We start from the raw sequence: 22880 nt of genomic DNA on the forward strand, positions 1-22880 counted from the left end.
ATTTTATTTTTTGAAAGGTGCGAAAAAAAGTTGTTGACGAAACGAGTACTTATCATACACGTAAAAGGACAAAAATGATAAGTTAAAGTATGGAAGTTGGAAAACATGTGAAGTAAAGTTCAATCCAGTGATATTTGGTTAAACACACCACCGAAAAAATACATAAGACATCTGCCACCAGATTTTTAGAATCCGAAAGTATATGAACCGCTACATGAACACTATATAGATGTAGTAGGTAGAACAGATGTCAGCAGCAAAATTACTTCGTTAAATCTGTCTGTGAAACGGTACATTTTATACGCGTTAATTATGCATATGTCTTGTGCTTGCAATCATATCACATAAAATAAGCACTGCTAAAGACGGCAACCCGCAATTATCACAACTTTAAGTGTCAGTCTTAGATTGTCTTTTTTACGTGCCGTCGTAAAGATCTCGGATTGCTAAGCCTTTAACAACAAACTCTGTTTAGCAGACCTCACCTTATTTGAATATAGCTATAATTACAAGGAAGAGACTCAGTGCAAATGAAACTTGCACGGTAGTTAGGTATATGAAATGTTTCTTCGGCTATGATTAAATTTCGTAATATACAAGTAAATAAAAATCATCGAATATAATAGGCTCGTTGCTTTTATACATATGAAAACTTATCCATCGCACTGGAATGAAAACAGCGGGACTCAAATCAATTAAAAAGATGACGAACATTGAGTCAACAAATTTCAAAAAGTTTTGGCAAGTCTGGCTATTGCCACTAACATTTATAAATACCAGGGATAAGAGTTATCTTAGTATGCACATATTTTACATGTTTATATGAACAATAAATGTACAGAAAGTATTGCATCATTAATATTTCGCGTTATCACAAGAGTACAGAAAACTGAACTGGTAATAAATCAGGGGTCAAACTTCTACCAGCAGGATCATGCGTGCATGCCCCAGTAATGACGAAGTTTAAGCCCATTGAATACAATGAATTCCAAAAATAGTTGTGTAACAAATACTATTATGAGGCAAGTCGCGTATGCTTCGAGAAGAAACTCGTAGTTCCGTATGTGTAAATAAGAACTATTTAATGCTACGTTCCCTTCAAATGAGTGATAAAATATCTTTTATTTCACAATTTTCACCTTATTTATAACCCAATATTTTTCAATCGAACACCATGGTGTGGGTTATATTACGTCTTAGGTTAGAATTCAATGTATTTGTGGTAATTTTTACTGTGTACCGCAAACCTTCGTTTATAACTCAATATTTTTCAATCGTACACCATGGTGTGGGCAATGTTACGTCTTAGGTTAGAATTCAATGTATTTGTGGTAACTTTTACTGTGTACCGCAAACCTTCGTTTATAACTCAATATTTTGCAATCGTACACCATGGTGTGGGCAATATTACGTCTTAGGTTAGCATTCAATGTATTTGTGGTAATTTTTACTGTGTACCGCAAGCTTCGTTTATAACTCAATATTTTTCAATCGTACACAATGGTGTGGGCAATATTACGTCTTAGGTTAGAATTGAATGCCCGATTTTGTATTTGTGGTAATTTTTACTGAGTACCGCAAACCTTCGTTTACAGAAATCTGTATCGAAGTGTACGAGAAAACTAACACTTTGCTTGTGACTTAAAGAAATAAGATGAACACTGTCATAGGGTTAAATTCTGTGTACAACAGTTGATGATAGGATAACACTGCGTTTAATAGAAAAAATAAAAAAATAACTATAAAAAAAGTTTTTGTGTGGCCTTTTTTGTTTTATTTATATGTCATTGCATTGGCGATATCCCCAGTTTTCTTAAAGTGTGGCTATACAATACATTAATAATTAAGCATACCTATCGGCAGAGTATATAAAGGCACCAGTAGTATATCGCTGTTCGAAATTCATTAATCGTTTGAGAAATAAACAAATCCGGGTTACAAACTAAAACGGAGGGAAACACATCAAATATAAGACGAGAACTATGACACAACAGAAACACAACATTATAATGTTACACACACAGAAACGAACTATAATATAACAATGGCTGTTTTCTTGACTTGGTACAGGACATTTTAATGGGAAAAAATGGTGGTTTGAATCTGGTTTTGTGGCATGCCAAACCTTCTGCTTTTATGGCAATGTTAAATATAATATTAAAATGACAACATTACGTGGTAGGATTACAATAAAAATAGATAGAACATATAGGACAGAGAAACACACGTATAATAGCTAGCAAAAAGTGTCGGGTTTAAAATTTAATACACCAGACGCGTGTTTCGTCCACATAATAACCTAAACCAGCATATAAAAATCCACAGCCGCGTTACCCAAATCGATAAACGCACGAATTAAAGTGACGTCGCATTTGAATTTCAAAAAAATAGGATAGCATTAGTATAGAATTCAAGATTAGGTTTGAAATGTTCATATAACATTTATTAATAACAATGAAAATAACAATACTAATTTGAGACTAGCTCTAAAATAACAACATCATAATTTTTTTTTAACAAATTATGTTTACACGGAATGAGCTTTTATGAATTTCTTGCCATATGATCGCAATAAAGACCATGCACGATATAAGTCCATCGGTGAGGTTCGACAATTTTCGCAAACTTCGGATCTACGTTGTATGTAAATAACTTTGGATTCTTTAAAATTAAATAATACAATGATAGTTTTAGAATAATGTTTCATATGTCATAGAGATTTACAAATTATTGCATTTAGCTGCAAAGAGCGTCACAATAAAGTCAACAGCAAAGTTACAAGGGGGAGAAATACAATGGGGTCTTAGGTTATAATTGCATTTAACATAAATCACTAACATATCACTTTAACTATGGGCATTATAGGCTATTGGTATTGTCACCGCTTATACATGAACAAGAAGTTGTTGTGGTATATACATCATAGAGAAAGCAAACCATCGACAGCAGGCAAAAAAAAATCTATCTAGAGATCATCGTAATTTGTTTAGTCAAAGACAGTTCATTGACCTCTAAACATGCATTTGTATCTTTTTAAAGATAACATGCTTTAAATTGATTGTTTTCCTACACATGGGACATTTTACTAATTTATTATGTCTACTCTAATCTTCTGTATTAGAATCAAACAGCGAAATTATATGAAATGCATGTAACTACTGATAGACGAGACTACAAAATTAATATCGATGCATGATATTGCTTAAACCAGACCATATAAATCACTTTCTTGGAAGGTTCTACTAATATCATTAGAAACGACAAACAATTATGTAATGTTAGTCTTCGATGCAATTAGTTTAGAACAGCTTGGCATGATATTTATAGAATAATTGTCAAATTGAAGAGCGTCTTACGTGGTTTTCGGCTTCCTTGAAATTTAATATCCTTAGATGTAAAACTTATTTTCAAGATTCTCTTTCAAGTTTCCGGATACATATAAACGTTTCATTCAGCCAGGAAAATAATTTCAAGGCTTCAAAATCTAATTTTAGCTGCAAAACAGAAGGACAAATAGTCACTAATGATCTATACTTCGAGGACATTGTCTTCGCTAGAGAAAAAAACATCTATTTTGTTGCTTTTAGCTGGATCTAGACATTGCATGGATCTATGACCTTGGCTTGGAAAAAACATTCATCCTTTAATAGGATTGTCAGTTCTATTAATGTTTTAGAATAACAAATTTGTGGTTCATAACTTAGTTGTTTATCCTTTTTATGTCTTTTTGTATTCATAAATATGGGTGATGATAGCATGAATACATAATGTTTTGTCATGTCTGCCCTTCGTTTTTTTAGCGTGCTATACGGTTTGGGTTTTGTTTATTGTTGAAGGTCGTATGGTGACCTATAGTTGCCTTGACCTGTTATGTCTGTTTGGGTTGTTCTATCAATTATTTTTAATTAACAGAGCTGTCATACAAGTGGGATGTTTAGCTAGCTATAAAACCAGGTTAAACCGAACTATATTCCTCGTTCGGAAAATGGCTGCAAAAAGTCAGGACTAACATTTATTTCACACTCGCTCCGTTGGTTGATAGCGTACATTGTATGAATGTGTCAGTGTTTTTTTTTGTATACCTCTCCTTTTTTAATTTACCTTGAAGTTCGGTATTATTGTTATATTTTTTCATGTTAGTATCTGGTTTGATTTTCGAGTTTTCATTCAGCAGGTTTAAGTACAGCTCTTTATAATATAAGAACCAGGTAGAGTGTCATATACATGTGATATATGGGGGGTTCCAGATTTTATCTATAATTGGACTTATAGAAGCAATAAATGAATAAAGCTCAAAAAATAATTTTCCCGTCAACAACTTCTAGAAAATTTATCATGCTATAGTAATAGGAGTAATAGGAGAGGATAATTAGTGGAAAAAAACCCAACAACAATAAGAAGAAAGACATTAATTTTTTTGTTTCAAAAGAATGGCAATCGCTGTAACAGTTAAAGGACAACCGGAAGTATTGTTCGATGTACAGCTGGACTCTCTTAGAATAAATCATTATCTATATAATTAATTATGAGAATAATCACTAAATTTTGTACTATCATAAACAGCACGACAGGTAGGACCATAGGAGCAGGATGTATGTATCTTCCGAAGCACCCGAGATCAGCCCTATAATTTGACTAGGTTCGTGTTGTTCAGATGTGGATGAGTTTGTCCTTTTGTAGACTTTTGTACTTTGATATTGACTTATTTATTTGTCTCGACTGATTAGTTTCAAATGTCCCCTTGTTATCTTCCGACAATCTTAAATAACAATAAATTTCGATGGTCTTCTAATAACATTGATTCATTCAAAGTTAAGCCTAATATTTCAATGTGATAACGTAACCCGTATCTAACCAACAGGACGAAAGTAAATATCATTTTGTCTAGATAAAAAAAATAGCTTAACAATATTAAATTGCTTTGGACAAGTAATAATGAGTGTAGCATAGAAATCGATTGGTACCCATTTTAGTACACATGCGACACTAATAATTTGTAACACTTAATCACAGCATTACAGATTATCAGATAATCTAATATGCCCCCATAACCAAACAGCAGAGATTTTCTGCTAGTGGTTTATGAATCAATTTAACATACCATTGCTAATTAATTTTGTTCAAGGTTTTTGTCGATGAAAACTAGTTTAACGTGTGAGATTAACATGACATAAATATAACCCGCTTCAAGGGAAAAAGTTCATCAAACGTATGTTTAATGTTAAATTTTAATGGTAATTAAACCTTGAAACATGGTAACTGTCTCAAAATGTAATAAATAATTTAGAAAATTCTAGTCTACATCCTGGTTTAGATAGTGAGATGCATACAAATTGTAAAAATGCATCCGACACTGTATCCGTGCACATGACACGTAATTACGTCATAATCCATATTAGGTTGACTAGAGATCCAACAGTTTAGAGCCAATAAATATGTCTGATGGTTTAAAACAAAAAGTGCATAACTAAAACCACCAAAATCGTCTTAATTTAACTTTGCATTTCATTTGGTCTTTTAACTCTTTTGATTTGAGTGTCATTTATGGGTTTTTGTGAGAAGAAACACGCACCTGACATACATATTTCTAAGCGTGGTATATTTGGTGAGTTTATTTGCAAACTTATTTTAAACTAAGCTTAAAGAATATAAAAAATGTTACAATTGAAACAAACAGCACCTACATTTATACATGTATATGCATTTAGGTGCTTATAAAAAGATATAAGGTAAAATGTCTATAAAAACGAACATATCTCCCTCAAAAAAATGAATTATAAAAAAAAAAAAAAAAAAAAAAAAAAAAAAAATAACAAAAAACAAAACAAATATACACATAAAAAAACAAACAAATAAAAAACAAAAGTAAATATGTTAACATAATATATGTTATACGTTACAAATCAACAAAAGACTACCTTGGTCTTAAAATTAATATAAAAACCAATTTTGATGATTAAAAAATAAGAATCCCTAGGCTTATAAAATCTAATGGCATGCGTGAAGAATCGTTGTGAAGTTTTATATTCATTTTATATATTTGCACCAAAAACAATCAAGTTATGTCATATGATGATGCTATCAAGCCTACACTATTAATCATTTTAAAATTATAATTTCGGTATGAATAAAAAAAAAGTACCATTTATTTGACCTAAGGACAGAAAGTTGAACTGTTCAATCGAATCTGAACGGCTAACACTATATAACTATCATCGTTTTATATAAATTAAAAATCTATTTCCGTGTTTTTATATCTTGTTCAAAATCTCAGGGGTAGTATAAATGAATTATTCAGAAGTATCATGCACTTAAAAATTTCTGCTAATGTGCAAATTATATATATGAACAGTATTTTTCCCCATTTCACACCATTTGACGAGGCAGTTTGTAAATCATGAAAAAGAAATAACAACAAGAAATGAAATTGTATTGTCACATTTTTATAGAAATATTTAAAATATTGATTACATTTAATAAAGTGCATGAAATGCCCATCTCTTTCACAAAGCATACAGTTCCTCCAAGTCATATCAAAAATTAATCTAAAGAGAAGCTAAAAGGAGCTTATTTTAATAGATAAGAACAATTAATCAAAGCATTTTTTAGTTATTATCCGACATGTTGACGACAAACGGAATGAAACGGTTTACCACAACTACGTCCCATAAACGTACGTATAAAAAGAGAAGTTAATCGTTAGCCTTAAACTTGTTCTTTTGTTGACACTTAGAATGTGTTTATTATGGAAGAAAAATTATGAAGACTTTGATTTATTTACAGATATGTATTTAGTTTAGACATTGGAACCTTAAAAAGGTTTTCTGGTTATTTTTTAGCACTAAGTTGCTGTCTCATTGACATACAATGTTCAATAACGTGTTCTTCTTTTAAAACACGAATGTCAAAATCCTATTATATGTAGAAATTCTTGGCATATGCAAAATAAGAATACTTCAAGAGTTGATGTCTTAATCTCCAGTCCTTTATCTCATTTTACCCATTTATATTTTTGCTGAATCGATCTAATGTACTATTTTTTTTACTTGTTTTCGACCGGAAATGCATGAACTGTATGCCACTTGAATTTAAATATTCATCAACCAATCAATTAATGGATCAGATTCCGCCTGAAGTTCACATATCGATACATTCATGTCGTCTGCCTTTAAGAAATAATTACGTCTGATTTACGACACGATGACATTAACCTCAATAGCTCAATTTAAGGTATATAATTTGCTCATTGTCGAAGACAGTACGATGACCTAAGGTTGTTTACATCTTAGACCATTGGTCTCGTGATGGATAGTGGTCACATTGACAATCCTATCACATCTCCTTAATTTATATTATGAAAAGAACTGCAATTATGAAACAATGCGTGAATATGTTTGAAGAATATTAAACACATTATATTAACGATTTGAATTGGGGTGATGATTTGTAATAGACATTTTGTCATTGTTCTAGCTGCTGTCAATTCTAAAATTATGCAAGAATGCGTAGAATATATTCCTATGCTAAAATGAAACGTTGCTTCGAGATCTGTGGTAACTTTCCCAAAACGTCACAATAACATAATTTCGATGCTTATTTATTGTGCCAAATTCAACGACCAGTTAGCGCATCCATTTCCTCAAAAGGGTAAACGGAATAAAGTCACAGGAAAAGAAGTCACAGAAAAAAAAAGGTTGTGACCTTCTGCTGTTGTCTGCTCTAAGGTCGGGTTGTTGTCTCTTTGACACATTCTCCATTTCCATTCTCAATTTTAATTCCTTTCATAAATGTTTTCGAATTTTAAAGGCTTTCAAATTTGAATTATCTTATCATAGAGAAAATCGAAAAAGTTCATTTTATTTCTTGTAGCTTCATATTGAGACGCGTATTTCAAGGGACCTAGGGATAAGTTACCTTTTTGTGTATTGATGGACTAAAAGTACATCATGTACCCGAGTAAAGTAACAAAACAAGTGCGTTTTAAGAAAAGAAATATATTGTTAAATTACAACTTTCCCTACGGACAGAATTACATCCGTTTTAAGCCGTTAACTAGACTTTAAATGTCACTTGCATGTCTAGGGAAATTAAAAAAGCATTTTGGATTATTTTATGAAAACGAAATTGTGTGTTAAATTTGGAATTGAACTATTTCAAGACACTGCGTGGTTTCATAAAGTGGTAAAACGCGTAGATATTATAATAGTCTTTGTTGACAGGATACAAATAATTCTTCAAGTAAACACAATAATTTTTACGTGTTATTTACATTTCCAGGAGAATATAAAAACTTACGTAAAAACTATATGTTTACTCGTTTTATGGATGTGAAATGTAGGTAAACTATAATTAAGTATTGAGGAGACAGCTGTGGATTTGAATAAAGACCCATTAATGTCTTCGTGTTTACATCTTGTTTCTGTTTAACATCATTACTATCTAAAACAAAATGTCTATCTAATATGGTTAAAATTATCTTTTAGAAATATCGAATTCATAAAGATTGGAAATTAAGATTGTAACAAGATGACACCATCACTATAAATATTAAGGATCCCATTATCTTTATGTTTGCGTGAAATGGATATACAATGTACAAGAAATAAAAAAGAAGCCGGCTTCTTTATGTTAGTCGTAAATGTTTTCCGCCTATATATTATTTCCCTTTACGGGCTGTCGATTGCATGCGTTGTCTGTTATAAAAGCGCTGATTAATTATGTCTCGGTAAAATTAGTATTGGAAAACAAAAGTTTTATATAATATTGGATACAATTTGGCACAAAGTTAAAGCGTTGTAATAGAGGTTTATTTTGAAGTATCATACTACCTTTACCTTACATTTAACATGTTGGATCATACCCAGCCCCAACCACACCCCCGCCAAATATGACCAAAGACGTCTGTGATTTTCCAATGAGGAAATCCTTTGGTAATTTCAATAGAGATACATGGCGTATAAATATAAACAAACATTAATAACTTCGTGACATTACTGACGAAGGTCTAGTGACTTGGGACCAACATGTACCGAGAAATAAACTAATTTTTTTTTCAATCTTAACCGTTGGAAGTATAAAAGTTACATAAAAGAACGTTTGCAGTAAGACCAAGTTCACACTATTAAAACAGTAATATAGTCAAACTTTAAGCACTACACTATTATAATCAAAACAATACTAACATAGAAACTAATTATGCTCGCAGTTACTTAGAGCAAGCTCAATACTCTGAGTGTATATAGTTCATTTAAGGTAGCACAATACAAAGATTTTTCATCCCCAATCGGACATCTTTAAACTGATGTAATTCCACTCATCTTTCTTTAAATTTTATAAATGAGGTACCAAAAGAAAGAAGAAGGATTAATCTTTCAAATTGTGATAATTTCATTATGACATAATTATTACATAATAAATTGTTATGTAATTAGTTGCCATATTGTGATGTCCATACTTGAATGAATTTAGCTTCTATGTTCTTCTTAGCATCCTAAAAAAATTTATAGATTCTTGCACAACACAGTTTGACCTCCAAAACTGTGTCTCAGATTTTTCCTATTGTATTTCATTCTCTCATAAATCTTCAATGAAGTTTGCAACATCAATTCATTAGAGACCACTAAGTTCAATTGGGTATAAAATTTGTTCTATTGATGTTTTTGGAAATCTGAGACACAGTTTTGGAGGTCAAGCTGTGTTGTACAAGAATCTATAAAATATTTTGGGATGCTATGAAAAACAAAGACGCTAAATTCATTCAAGTGTGGACATCACAATATAGCGACTAATAACATGATAATTAATTATGTAATAATTATGTCATAATGAAATTATCACAATTTGAAAGATTAATCTTTCTTCTTTCTTTTGGTACCTCATTTATAAAATATAAAGAAGGATGAAATGAATTACATCAGTTTAAAGTTGTCTGATTGGGAGTGAAAAAATCTTTGTATTGTGCTACCTTAAAGTTAACACATGTATTATATAGCCTTGGTTCGGTCTATGACCACAGTTGTAAACCACGAGTCTAAACTCGGCTTGTCTCACAAGACATTGTCCTGAATATGCATGAACTATTTTTCAGGGTTTCAGTGTTTCGTGATTTAAGTTGTTTTTAAGGATGTGTACTGTTGGATAGTTAGAAAGGGAATACAATTAAATACCGTATCATTTTATTTTTCCTATAGTAAATCATTGGACATCTTCCGTTGTATCTGTCTAGCAAATAAACATTATTTTTACTATTTAATTAAGAGTAATTATAAAATCGTGACCAAAACAATAACACATTTAATTGTCTGTTGAAGTCTAACCGTTCTTTATAGATAAGATGCCCAACAAATTGTTTCACAAATTTTTATTACGCTATGAAACTTGCAATTATTCTTAACATCCTACAATGAAGCAGTATTAGCCTTGATTTCTTTTTAATGGCTGATATTTATTAATTGGTTGACTGTGCATTGAGATAGGAACACACAGTAAAGTATAATATCCATAAAATTGAGAATGGAAATGTGGAATGTGCCAAAGAGACAACAACCCGACCATAGAAAAAAACAACGACAGAAGGTCACCAACAGGTCTTCAATGTAGCGAGAAATTCCCGCACCCGGAGGCGTCCTTCAACTGGCCCCTAAACAAATATATACTAGTTCAGTGATAATGAACGCCATACTAATTTCCAAATTGTACACAAGAAACTAAAATTAAAATAATACAAGACTAACAAAGGCCAGAGGCTCCTGACTTGGGACAGGCGTTAAACATGTTTGTGAGATCTCAACCCTCCCTCTATACCTCTAGTCAATGTAGAAAAGTAAACGCATAACAATACGCACATTAAAATTCAGTTCAAGAGAAGTCCGAGTCTGATGTCAGAAGATGTAACCAAAGAAAATAAACAAAATGACAATAATACATAAATAACAACAGACTACTAGCAGTTAACTGACATGCCAGCTCCAGACTTCAATTTAACTGACTGAAATATTATGATTTCATCATATGAACATCAGGAAAATCCTTCCCGTTAGGGGTTTCGTATCATACCATCATGATAACATATATGAGAAGAACATAACCCGTGTCATGCCAACAACTGGTTTTTGAATAAATGTGTTTAGTTCCGATGCAAAGACCCTATAAGTGAATCAATATTAACGCCAAAATATGCAATCTTTAATGACCTGACAACAGTATCGTAACTATTTCCCTTCTTAAGTCTATTCAAAGGTTTTGTTAGTTTTTGAGGTGAATACTGACACCTTTGTGCTTTATAAAGAATATTTCCATAAAAAATTGGATGTGAAATACCTGAACGTATAAGAAGTCTGCATGTTGAGCTATATTTACGAATGATGTCCTTATACCGATGATAAAATTTAGTAAATGTTTTGACTAGTTTGTGATATCGAAAACCCTGGTGTAATAATTTTTCAGTAATACATAAATTTCTCTCGTTAAAATCTAAACATTGTTACATACACGAACGAATCGTACAAGTTGAGATATATAAACACCGTAAGATGGTGACAAGGGAACGTCACCATCTAAAAATGGATAATTAACGATAGGAAATGAAAAATCATCTCTTTTATCATAAATTTTAGTATTCAGCTTTCCGTTAGTGATATAGATATCAAGATCCATAACCTATCAACATCCATAACCTATCTAAATGTATTCTTAAATCGACTCCAATTCTATTCGACAAGGATTGTCAATTTTCATGCCGAAGGTCGGTTGCTTTTGTTCTCTTCGGGTACTCGGGTTTCCTCCACCAATAACTGACCGACACAAAATAGCCTATTGTACTGAAGTTAAGTCTTAGATGCATGATTTTTTTTATTAGTTGTTAGTGGCTTTGAACTAGCTGTCAGATAACTGCGAGTACTCTCAGATCTGTTCCTAAAGTATTTTTGTTGTCGGGATGTACAAGTACCCGGCCACGTCCATTGTATTTTTGTCCATCTGATGAGTTAATAGATATAGGAAGATGTGGTGTGAGTGCTAATGAGACAACTCTCCATCCAAATAACAATTTATAAACGTAATCATTATAGGTCAATGTAAGCCTTTTTCAACTGATTTTTATAGTTCGTTCTTATGTTGTACTGTTATACCACTGTCCCAGGTTAGGGGGAGGGTTGGGATCCCGCTAACATGTTTAACCCCGCCAAATTATTTATGTATGTGCCTGTCCCAAGTCACAGGAGCCTGTAATTCAGTGGTTGTCGTTTGTTTATGTGTTACATATTTGTTTTTTCGTTTCTCGTTTGAATTGTTTTACATTGTCATATCGGGGTCTTTTCTAGCTGACTATGTGGTATGGGCTTTGCTCATTGTTGAAGGCCGTACGGTGACCTGTAGTTGTTAATGTCTGTGTCATGTTGGTCTCTTGTGGACAGTTGTCTCATTGGCAATCATACCACATCTTCTTTTTTATATTCAGTTGTTGTGTCTTGAACAACATTACACGCTACATACAATTTATTTGAAAAACAAAAACAAGTTACATATTAAGCATTACAGGCATTCAAGCAACACGATCAAGGATAATTTTAGAAGATTTATTTTGAGATCTTCAAATCTAAATCTGCTTTTGTTTTGGTTATCGACGCTGTCATTTTGCCTAACGTCCAGTTGCAAATATTTCACCAATGGTCAGTATCTTAATTATATTAACCTTCAAATGCTTTATCATCAAATTAATTACAAAAACACAATCATTGAGAAGCCTTTTTAAAATTTTATGCACTACAATGTATATATTTTACAATGTAATGAGGGCATCATTTGTAAATTTTATCTAATTATGTATCTAAATTACAAATAGTTCGTACTACTAATATCGCAGTTCTCTATATGGTTAATAGTGCACGTCTACAGAAACTCATTTAGGAGAATTCTAATAGTAACATTTACCTTATTGTGTTAATAAAATGGTGAAGATAATGAATGCAAATTAAAAATTAAAAAGAAACAAGATTAAAAAGGGAAACATGATAGTAATATATACATGTAAGTCACGGATAATCTAAGACATAGATGTACATTGTATGTAGCAAACTAAAGTAAACAATTGCTTCTACATGGAACAATAATTCTTTCGTTCGAAGTAGTGTAAACATGTAGAATATACAGCTAGATTTTTTTTTCGGACAAATATGAAATTGTATTCTCTATTTTTGGAGAAAATATAAGCCTCAATCTCTACCAACATCAAGTGCACCATAGAAACAGAAATACAGGAAATGTTTGAAAAAGTAAATAAAACCATGTAAAAACTTTTCAATTTTCAATGAGACACAACCCAACAACAAAAATAACCAAACAATACAATGTATATCAATAACAGGTCAGCATACAGTATATTCAATAATACACATGGTCCTATATACAACTTGGCAGGCCGAAAATTGACCAGCGTCTAAAAATATGTTTTCAAAATAACACAAACATTTTCAAAAAGACAGAAGAGAACAAGTTCACATTATGCATAGAGAGACATATCAAGGTCAGCTTACTATGGTATTATATTTGTAATGCAGGTCTACATGTTCTTTATGAATTTAAGAGCTCCAAAGTTTGAACTACGAGTGTAGTAAGTGAAATTTCATAAAGACACTTTAATATGCACCATGCATTCCCACGGTTAATTCTGAATATGAAGAATACTTGTATAGTGAAGTTTTATTCATACTTTGTTATACTACAAATATGTGTCTTAATTTTAATTGAAATTAGCGACAATAAACTGCATGGTCCGTTACACACATGAAAACTTTGCAACATGGTCTTATTATATGGAAGGTAAAAAAAGAGAAGATAACAATTGAGCAATATTAGACTATAAGTGAAAGATAATAAACATACAAAAACATGTCATCAAAAACAAACTTTGGAAAGACAACCAACTGTCTGCAAAACTCAGAAACTTACGCACTGAGCAATACGAACCTCGTGATCAGGATGATCATTTAAGAGCAGAGCAACACGTATTACTGTAACGCCTTACTTTTCATTTTATTGAGAACCAATGAAAACAAGCGATTATACCTAATATTACTTTGTCGTTAGTCTTAGAAATGAATTGAAAAGTTTCGATTATTTGTTTTAGAAATAGAACCTAATTAAATATTTTTAAATACGTTTTAATCGACTGCAGTTTCCAGTTTTTAAGATTTCTGCCATAATTATTGTTTATTCATGCCTGTTAAACTATGATAAACTGCATTATTAAAACTATGTTGATTAAAGATAATATTTATTTACCAAATTACATAACAAAATTTTCGTTTTTAATTATTTAATTTTATCGAAAGCGTATATTAGTTCAATATGCGTTGCGCGGTATATATCCAAACACCTTTTTGTACTAACAATCATCAATTGATTTCGCATATCATCTTCTCTAAAGCCAGTTATCCTTCAGCCGCACTCTACATTATGAAAACTAATATTTGTTAGTAAGATTGATTAGAGATGAAATGTTTTCTTTTTCTTGAATAGCACAACATAAACGTTGACGACAGCTTAAATGCAGTACCACACTTTGTCATGGCGAGAAAAAAAAACTAAAGTTATTTCGTAAGTGAAATTATTAAAACGCTTCAAATTATCACGAGTAAGTGCCATGATTTACACATTTCAAAATGCCACATTTTATTTTTGACTTAAGACAGAAGGACGAAATGCATTATCTTAAAATGGAAAAGATTTATTGGTGTTAATATGAAAGAAATTATAATTGAACAGTGGCAAGGTGCATACATATAAAACGAAACGCTCGAAGGCATGGTGCTGAATCGGTTTCTATGATACTTATAGAATGAGTTGGAAAATAGTAATAATAATTAAAACAAATATTTGCAAAGAATTTCAGAAAAATATTTTTTGCAAAAAATATCCATAAAAAAGATAAAAATTACACTGCAAAGGATTTCCTTACTATAATTGGTGCACTTATATATTTGGGCCTTACTTAATACAGAAATAATTTTTTTGCAGTTTTTTTTAACATTTAATAGTATGAATAAAGAGCTGATCCCTTTTGCATAAAAGCTTTGTATTATGAAGTGGTCATGGGACAAATATCATTTGAATTTGACGTTGAAAGCTGCAAATAATGTAAACAGTCTGTTGGTTCTTCAAATCGTCCGTCTTATACTTTGTACCATCTTTCTATCGAAATTCGTTGAACGCCACCCTTGAAATATATAAATGTGTGCGTGGTGTTGATGGAACAAATTTTATATGTACGACAATTTTTTTATCCAATCATCGCGAAAAAAGTATCTAAATCAGGGCTGAAATTAGGCCATTAGTTTTTTCGTTTGAATAGTTTTACATTTGTCATTTCGGTGCCTTTTATATCAGACTATGCTCATTATTGAAGGCCATACGGTGACCTATAATGGTTAATTTCTGTGTCATTTGGTCTCTTGTAGAGAGTTGTCTCATTGGCAATCATACCACATATTCTTTTTTATATCTAGCATAACATGCATAGATAACTTAAAGAAGAACCTAACTTGTATTGCTTAATTCCACATAATTTGGACTCTGTTGGAAAGATGTCTCATTGGCAACGATACCACATCTATTTATGTAATACTAATAAGATTTCCATTAAAATTGAATTAAAAAGAAAAAGATGGTAAGAATTAGGTTAATAATTGATAAAATTAAAGTTTTATGGGCCATTAATATTCTTTATTAGAATTTTTAATGAGGATGTAAGTTAATACAAGGAAGCTTTTAAATTTGCGCAGGGTATATAATTGCATGGATTTAGAGTAAGCAAGTTGTATCAATTTACGGAAAATATGTTCAATAGCACCAGCAAGGAGGTCTATTTGATTGAAAATTCTTGCTGTTAGTAACTTTTTAAATAAGTAAGCCATATGCTTCAAAAAAAAATGCTAAAAAGATAATTGAAACATGTGTATCTGTTTATATAAATCACTGGTCAAATTCCAATATAATTATACAGTACACATGTCAATCACCCACAATAATTATACTGTGGATTTAAGAGAACACAAATAAATCATAATAAAGTCATTGAAAATATACAATGTCACGTAGGATATTGATACAACAATGAATAAGAACCCAAGATCAACTTAAGGTTACTGAAATATGATCACCAAAACTTCTGACATTCTGCTATTAACGGCTCACTAAAAGCGGCGTCTGTGTAAAATATTCACTAAAGTATACAAAGTTACGTCCGTCCCGAAAAGTACAACTATCTCTGTCCACGAAAGAACACTTGTAACAATTAATCCGTTGTCTGTTGGAAAGCAAAATGTAGCCCCTATCTAACATAAAATGTAGTATTTAGACATTTGATAAGGGATATTGCGATTAACATTTTTCTTGTAGTTCGGTATTTCTGGCATTATACTTTTTCTATCTTTTCCCCGTTGGGTCTAAATTTCTCGCCCGTTATCCCGATCGATTCAATTTCAGAACCTACCTATTGAAATTATACAAGTAGTTAATGTGTTCTCGTCCTAAATATATTGGACATATTTATTACAGAATGTCATTCAAACAACACTTATCAAACCTTACTAGTTTTGAACTCATTTGAAATGAACTAGTGGTTAGGATAACAACAAAAAATATCACGTGAAACAACTATCAAGTTGAGTGGCGAAGCCAGGATATGATGAAAGGGATACGCATCCCCTTTAATCGCCATTTTTTAAAAATCACATAATTTCTGACTATTTTTTTGAAATTTTATCATAAAACAAGCCTAAAATTTGTTTTGATGAGCTCCATTTGACGGTCCATTTCCACCCCACTGGATGTATGTCCCCTTTCAAAAACTCTGAATCTGCACCAACAAAATTGTAAGCCGTAGGTTGATTTTGATTTTGTGACTTTAAAAATAAACTTGTTATTGCAATGACATAAATATATAAGATATCGAAGAAATCTTGTTGTCTCATTCTCCGACGTTATTTAACGTTAATTTCCGTTGATTCACAGTTTTATCTCCAATTCCGAGTATTACTTGGCCATTGACAATACCCAATCTTATTACATGATACAAAAACAGTGTTTTAACACAGGAAATTCATTTAATGGTCAATGCTAGATATATCATGAAGATAAAGGTTCGGCTAATTATCTTTTATTTTCCTCAAAGGCGGTTAGTTATACAAGGAACGTCCGTGCAATAACCTCACTTTCCTAGTACACAGTACTGTTTTCAAAACATGAATACCATCCAGTTACTGAGTACATGTATATTAGGGAAAACAATCGGAGATATTGAATTGTCGTTTAAATCTTGAATCAAATAGGGAAAAACTAGGCAATATTTTTCGTACCCCCAACAGTGTATTTTTTTACCATTGTCTTTTTTTATCATAAAAATTATATGTTTCAAACATAATTATGTATTTTTTTTTGTACTTCCTTAATCATGCACGGAAAAAATAAAATGGGTGTGATGCGAATATTTCAAAAATACTTGAATTTCTACAATTTTCATGTTCATAGGTTAGTTGCATAACAGATAATTATAAAAACGAAATCGTCATTATATTTTGACTGTCCAAGAGGCAGAAAGACTGACAGAAAATTTCACGCCACGCAGACGGTTTGGCATTACCTATGTCAAGGTCAATACAAGATAAGCTACTAAGTATCATTCTTAGGTTTGTTACCAGTCTTTTTAGAGTTTCCACAAACAATGTTACTTGTAAAAGTATGGATATTACTCTTACATTGCAAGGAAAGAGAATGTGATTAACTCGGGAACAAAACTACCATCAGTAGTAACACGAACCCAGGGTGTGTTAAAACGCATCATGGATATTAAGGTTATAATTTATAACGCCATACGTGCGTTTCGTCTACACGAGACTCTTAGGTGATATTCTGATTAAAACAGACGGAAGGCAATATAAAATAAGAGGTGAAAAAGCATTGAAACCATAAAGTCCTGAAAAGTTCTACAAAATACGGCCAAAGTAATTTATGTCTGTGATAGAAACACCTTAAGACCGTAAACGAGGATATAAATCATTATATGGATATGTTGTCTGAATGCATTCCTTTCCAATAGATATAGGAAGATGTTGTATGAGTGCCAATGAGACAACTCTCCGTCCAAGTCACAATTTATAAAAGTAAACCATTATTATAGGTCAATTTAAGATCTTCAACAGTTACACGGAGCCTAGTCTCACACCGAACAACAAGCTATAAAGGGCCCCAAAAAATACAAGTGCAAAACCATTTAACGTGAAAACCAACGGTCTAATTTATATAAAAAACGAGAAACGAGAAACACTTTTGCATCACATAAACAGACGACAACCACTGAATATCAGATGCCTGACATAGGGCAGGTGCATGTTCATTTTTAAGATAAAATTGTTTCAGGTGGTACCTAACACTACAGGGAGATAACTCTGTAAAATCAGCTAAACGTTTTAAGTACGTTGGTTGGTAAGGGAAAATGAAGCTTCTCAATGATCAAAATTAGTGTTTGTCAAACTGCTATATAACCAGTGTAATTTTTCTGATAAAATGGTTGGTTCAAATGTTTTGAAATTTCTATATTCTTGTCAATGGGTCAAAGTAAATACTTTGTCAAAATTTTATAAAAATTAAACGAGCCAAATTAATTTTAGGGAAGGTGTTGGGTACCACCTTAATTTTATTTTCTCATAAAAAGCCATTTATGATTAGAAAACCTAAAGCTTGCAGATATTGTTATATGTTAAACGGCGATGTTTACTAGTTTTAATTCTCAGCGATATACTGAAAACAAAGAACATTTACTTCTTACCTCTACTCGCAATCTTCATACATCGATCGAGATTGTAACGGGATTTGTAAAATTTTAAAGATTATCTCACATTGTATTCATGCAGTGGATCAATAACCTTTTATACAAGCCATCCTTTTATCTACGCAAACATGTTACATGTATATCTATATTTTATATTTATAAATATTACATATATAAATGGAAAAGGTCACAAAAACCTCGCCATGTTTACTTCCTTTACTTCCTGCGCTTTTATTTAATTTGAAAATGACGGCATGTAATAAAACGCAATAATTATTTATAACTTGCCAGTAGCTGTAATCGTTAATATATATACAATCTGAAATACATCTCGTTTGAGCTAGAAAATGTAAGGTTTTGTAACTGTTAATGACATCTACCGCTAATAACCCGGATCATTGTATATTGGTGATAACAGAACAATAATTTACTATAGACTATATAATCTACTTTCTGCTTAATAATCAATCAAAGTAGGGTTTATTGTTCAGCTGAGGGAATGCAGCCTATGTGTTCTAATAAATAATGAACTTAAGAACATTCGCCGATTAGCGAATGAAAAGAATATACAGATTCCTAATTCACAAAGCTAATAGGCTATGACATATAAAACATTTTCAAGATTTCTTTTAAAGATGGGAATTCACATTTGGTCGTAAATTTATTATAGCTTGTAGCTTGATCAACATTTTCCTAGCTAGCTACATAAGCGATCTGGTTTTATAATGATACTCTTAAAGTTAGGTTCACACTGCCGATCAGATCAACTCGATCAAGCCCGATCAAGACAAATTACGTGATCGGGAGACTGGTCTGACTAAATCGACAAGCATGCTCGGGATAGTCTACCTTGCTCTTTATCGATCGGACTTTCTAACCGAGAGTTTTTCACATGTCAAAAACATTCGAGAAAGGATCGAGAAGCAATTCAGTTGAGAAGAGATCGAGAATTCGTCGAGTAACGGTCGGATTGATCGCGAAAGGATCGGGTAGAGATCGTGTTTGGTCGAAATACAAAAATTTTACCGATCAGTACTGATCATTTCGACCTTTGCTCGACTAATGTCCGATCATTTCCAGATTAACTCGACCAATGCCCGATCGCTTCCAGATCACTGCGACTTCTATATTTATTTTATCCCAGACCAATTCGACCAATACCCGATCCCTTCGCGACCACATTCGACCACTCTTAGATCTCTACTCGGCCATACACGAGAACACATGACTGCTATACTATTCTCGAAAAGTGTGTGCAGATCTGATTTACTCTCATAACTCTGCTTCCGAAAAATATATTGGCAACATTGTTTTAACTGTAAAAAAATTCCTTCATGTACAGTACATGTCTAAACTTTTGCACGTAGAGGTAACATTTTAAAAGAGAGGCAAAAGACACCAAAGGACCAAGCAAACTCAAAAGTCTAGTTTCTGTTTTGTCTGTCCGTATTTTCCGTTTGTCCAGAAACTGTTGTAGTATAAATAAAAAAGGAGACTAGTGTGGTATAATTGCCAATGAGACAGCTCGTCACAGAACACCAAAATAACACAGAAATTATTCATAACAACGATAGGTCACATTGCAGTCATTTTTTTTCTTTATTCGAACTTTTTGACGTAATTTCACACAAAAATGAGACGACAGAAAACCATACACTCGCTGCAAATGCGTGTACAGTTTGTCGTTCGTCGTTTGTTAGTTGAAACGATGCATGGTCGGGTGGTTGTCGCTTTGACATATTCACCATTTCCTTTCTCAATTTTATTTCTTTCTAACTTTAACATTAAATCAATTATCTAATTATCTAAACGTGTTCTCGCTTGTAAAAATTCAAAACAATGTATAAAATTACTCAAATTTAGGTATCACCCTCCTTTTTTTTCATCTCTTGATAGATATATATTAAAAGTTGTAAACAGTTTCAGAAAATGTATCACTACAGGGGATTGAAATTCTAATATTGGTAAAATTTTGGGAAAATATGTGACATCTTTGCCCTCTTTTTCAATATTGTTTAGCAAATACATGCAGATTGTTGCCATAAAAAAAGAAAAATAAATATCTTTAACCCTTTAAATACTGGATATCGAATCTATGAAAAATACTGATAACAAACTTATGCACAATATATGACACAAACGGTACGCTTTATTTGTAAGATAGCAAGGACAAGGGGGTGGTAAAGTTTATGTAAAATGTATATTGGTGTCTATCATTAGGACTAATCCAGAGACAAATCTCATTTTGTGGTGTCATTTAAGAAAAAAAGAGCAATAAAACTACCAATACATATCAGTGTCCACTATGAGGAAGTTTTTATTAGCGTTGGGTTCCTCTTTGTTGAGTTAATGCAAGTCTCGCATACTGCCCACATGTAGTGGTCATCGTGTCAGCCACTGCCTCACCTAGATTTTTCGGCGCCCGTTGCTGTATACACCATCTTCTATGCACTCTTCAATCTCCGTCATTACTATTAACCTGTCTCTTTGAGTTCTTACCAATTTGCCCAAAAATCCAACTGCTTTATTTCTATGTAGATATTTTAAATGTATGATTTTACTCGGACCTTCTACTAAATATAACCAAATAAACGGAGAATGTGTCGCGCTAGCATACATACCATTTTAAAGGGTCATTACGCAAGAACGGCCACCCAAATTTTCATTTGATCTCTATTTTATGGTAATAAGCATTGTGTATACGGCGTTTCATAAAATTTGTTTGAGGCAAAATAAAGTTACAGAACGGAAACTATATTGTTGGGACGTACATTTTGTGTACGTACGGACAAGGGTTACACTTAATGCTTACTCTGAAGCGGAAGGGTATAAAAATTTCGGACGTTTTTATACTAAAATTGTGCATACCCGACCAATTCCCGATTATTCCTACGAACCATATACGATCTGGTCGATCTGGTCTGGTCGAGATCAGACTGAGATCGTGAATAGTTGATTTGGTATAGATAGTCGAGTAAAGATCGTGTAAAGATCGTGAATTGATCGGAATTGTCGAATAAGTATTTATATTGTTGTCGGGATGAAGTCGTGATGGAGTCATTAAGGAGTCGTGAATGGTCGATTTAAGATCGTGTACAGTCAAACGGAAGTCGGGTAGAAGTCGTAACCAGGCCCGACCAAGAATTTGGTTGAGCTTGATCGTTGAAATTTGGACAATCGGGATCATCGAGTTGATCTGATCGGCAGTGTGAATCCAGCTTAAGCGAGATTTGAGGGAACAAGACTCGAGTATATAATAATCTAAAATTTTCACTACGTCTTATTTATTGGATTTTGGTGCTAAAGTGTAAAGGAGGTCTTTGCTATCATGTATAAATCGGAATAAAACAAAAATCTATTTACCATTTATTTTCAGTTTAGTACATAGAAATACATGTTTTGCTGATATTAAGATTATTGAGAAACGATAAGTGGATTATGGAAAACGATGCAGGTTCGTGAATACATGTGTTCGTGGTGTGGTCAAAGTATGATTAGCCTGCCTCCGGGTGCGGGATTTTCTCAGTGTGATTGAGACTCATTGGTGGCCCTGGGCTATCCTCCCTTTGGTCGGGTTGTTGTCTCTTTGACACATTTTCCATTTCCATTCTCAATTTTATAATTTTATAAATTACAAATTTGGGAAGTAACCAATACGACATTTAGTATTTATTTCTGTGTAGCTTGCCAACTGTGTTAAGTGACTGAATACTGGAAATTTTTAAATACTATTGTCTAGTGTCCAACTTCATTTTTTTGTTTAAAAAAACGAGGGTATACTACGTTTTGTGTTATTCTTAGAGAAACAGTACATGCGTCATTTTGTTACAGATAAATACGGGTACCATGGAGCATGATTGTCAAAGTTTAATAAACTTGACGTAAATCATCAATTATATCCTAAAGTTCTAACTTGTATTTATTTTAAACGCCACAGCAAATAGTTGAAAAGATGCATTTATTTCAAGAATCTAAAAATTGTATGTTAAATTTCAAATGGTTTCAGTTTCATTTCCATTTGTCTGTACAATGCAAGACTTTGTTGTTCCAAAAA

At 32.3% G+C, this 22880-nt stretch overlaps 1 protein-coding gene across 1 annotated transcript in view; it reads right to left on the bottom strand.

The window, feature by feature from the left end:
* LOC139501284 (G-protein coupled receptor dmsr-1-like) overlaps window positions 1-22880 on the bottom strand; it is a 45338-nt gene that overhangs the window by 22225 nt on the left and 233 nt on the right. The gene's annotated exons all lie outside the window — the stretch shown is intronic.

This window comes from Mytilus edulis, chromosome 13 (assembly GCF_963676685.1).
Source record: "Mytilus edulis chromosome 13, xbMytEdul2.2, whole genome shotgun sequence".
Lineage (NCBI taxonomy): Eukaryota > Metazoa > Mollusca > Bivalvia > Mytilida > Mytilidae > Mytilus > Mytilus edulis.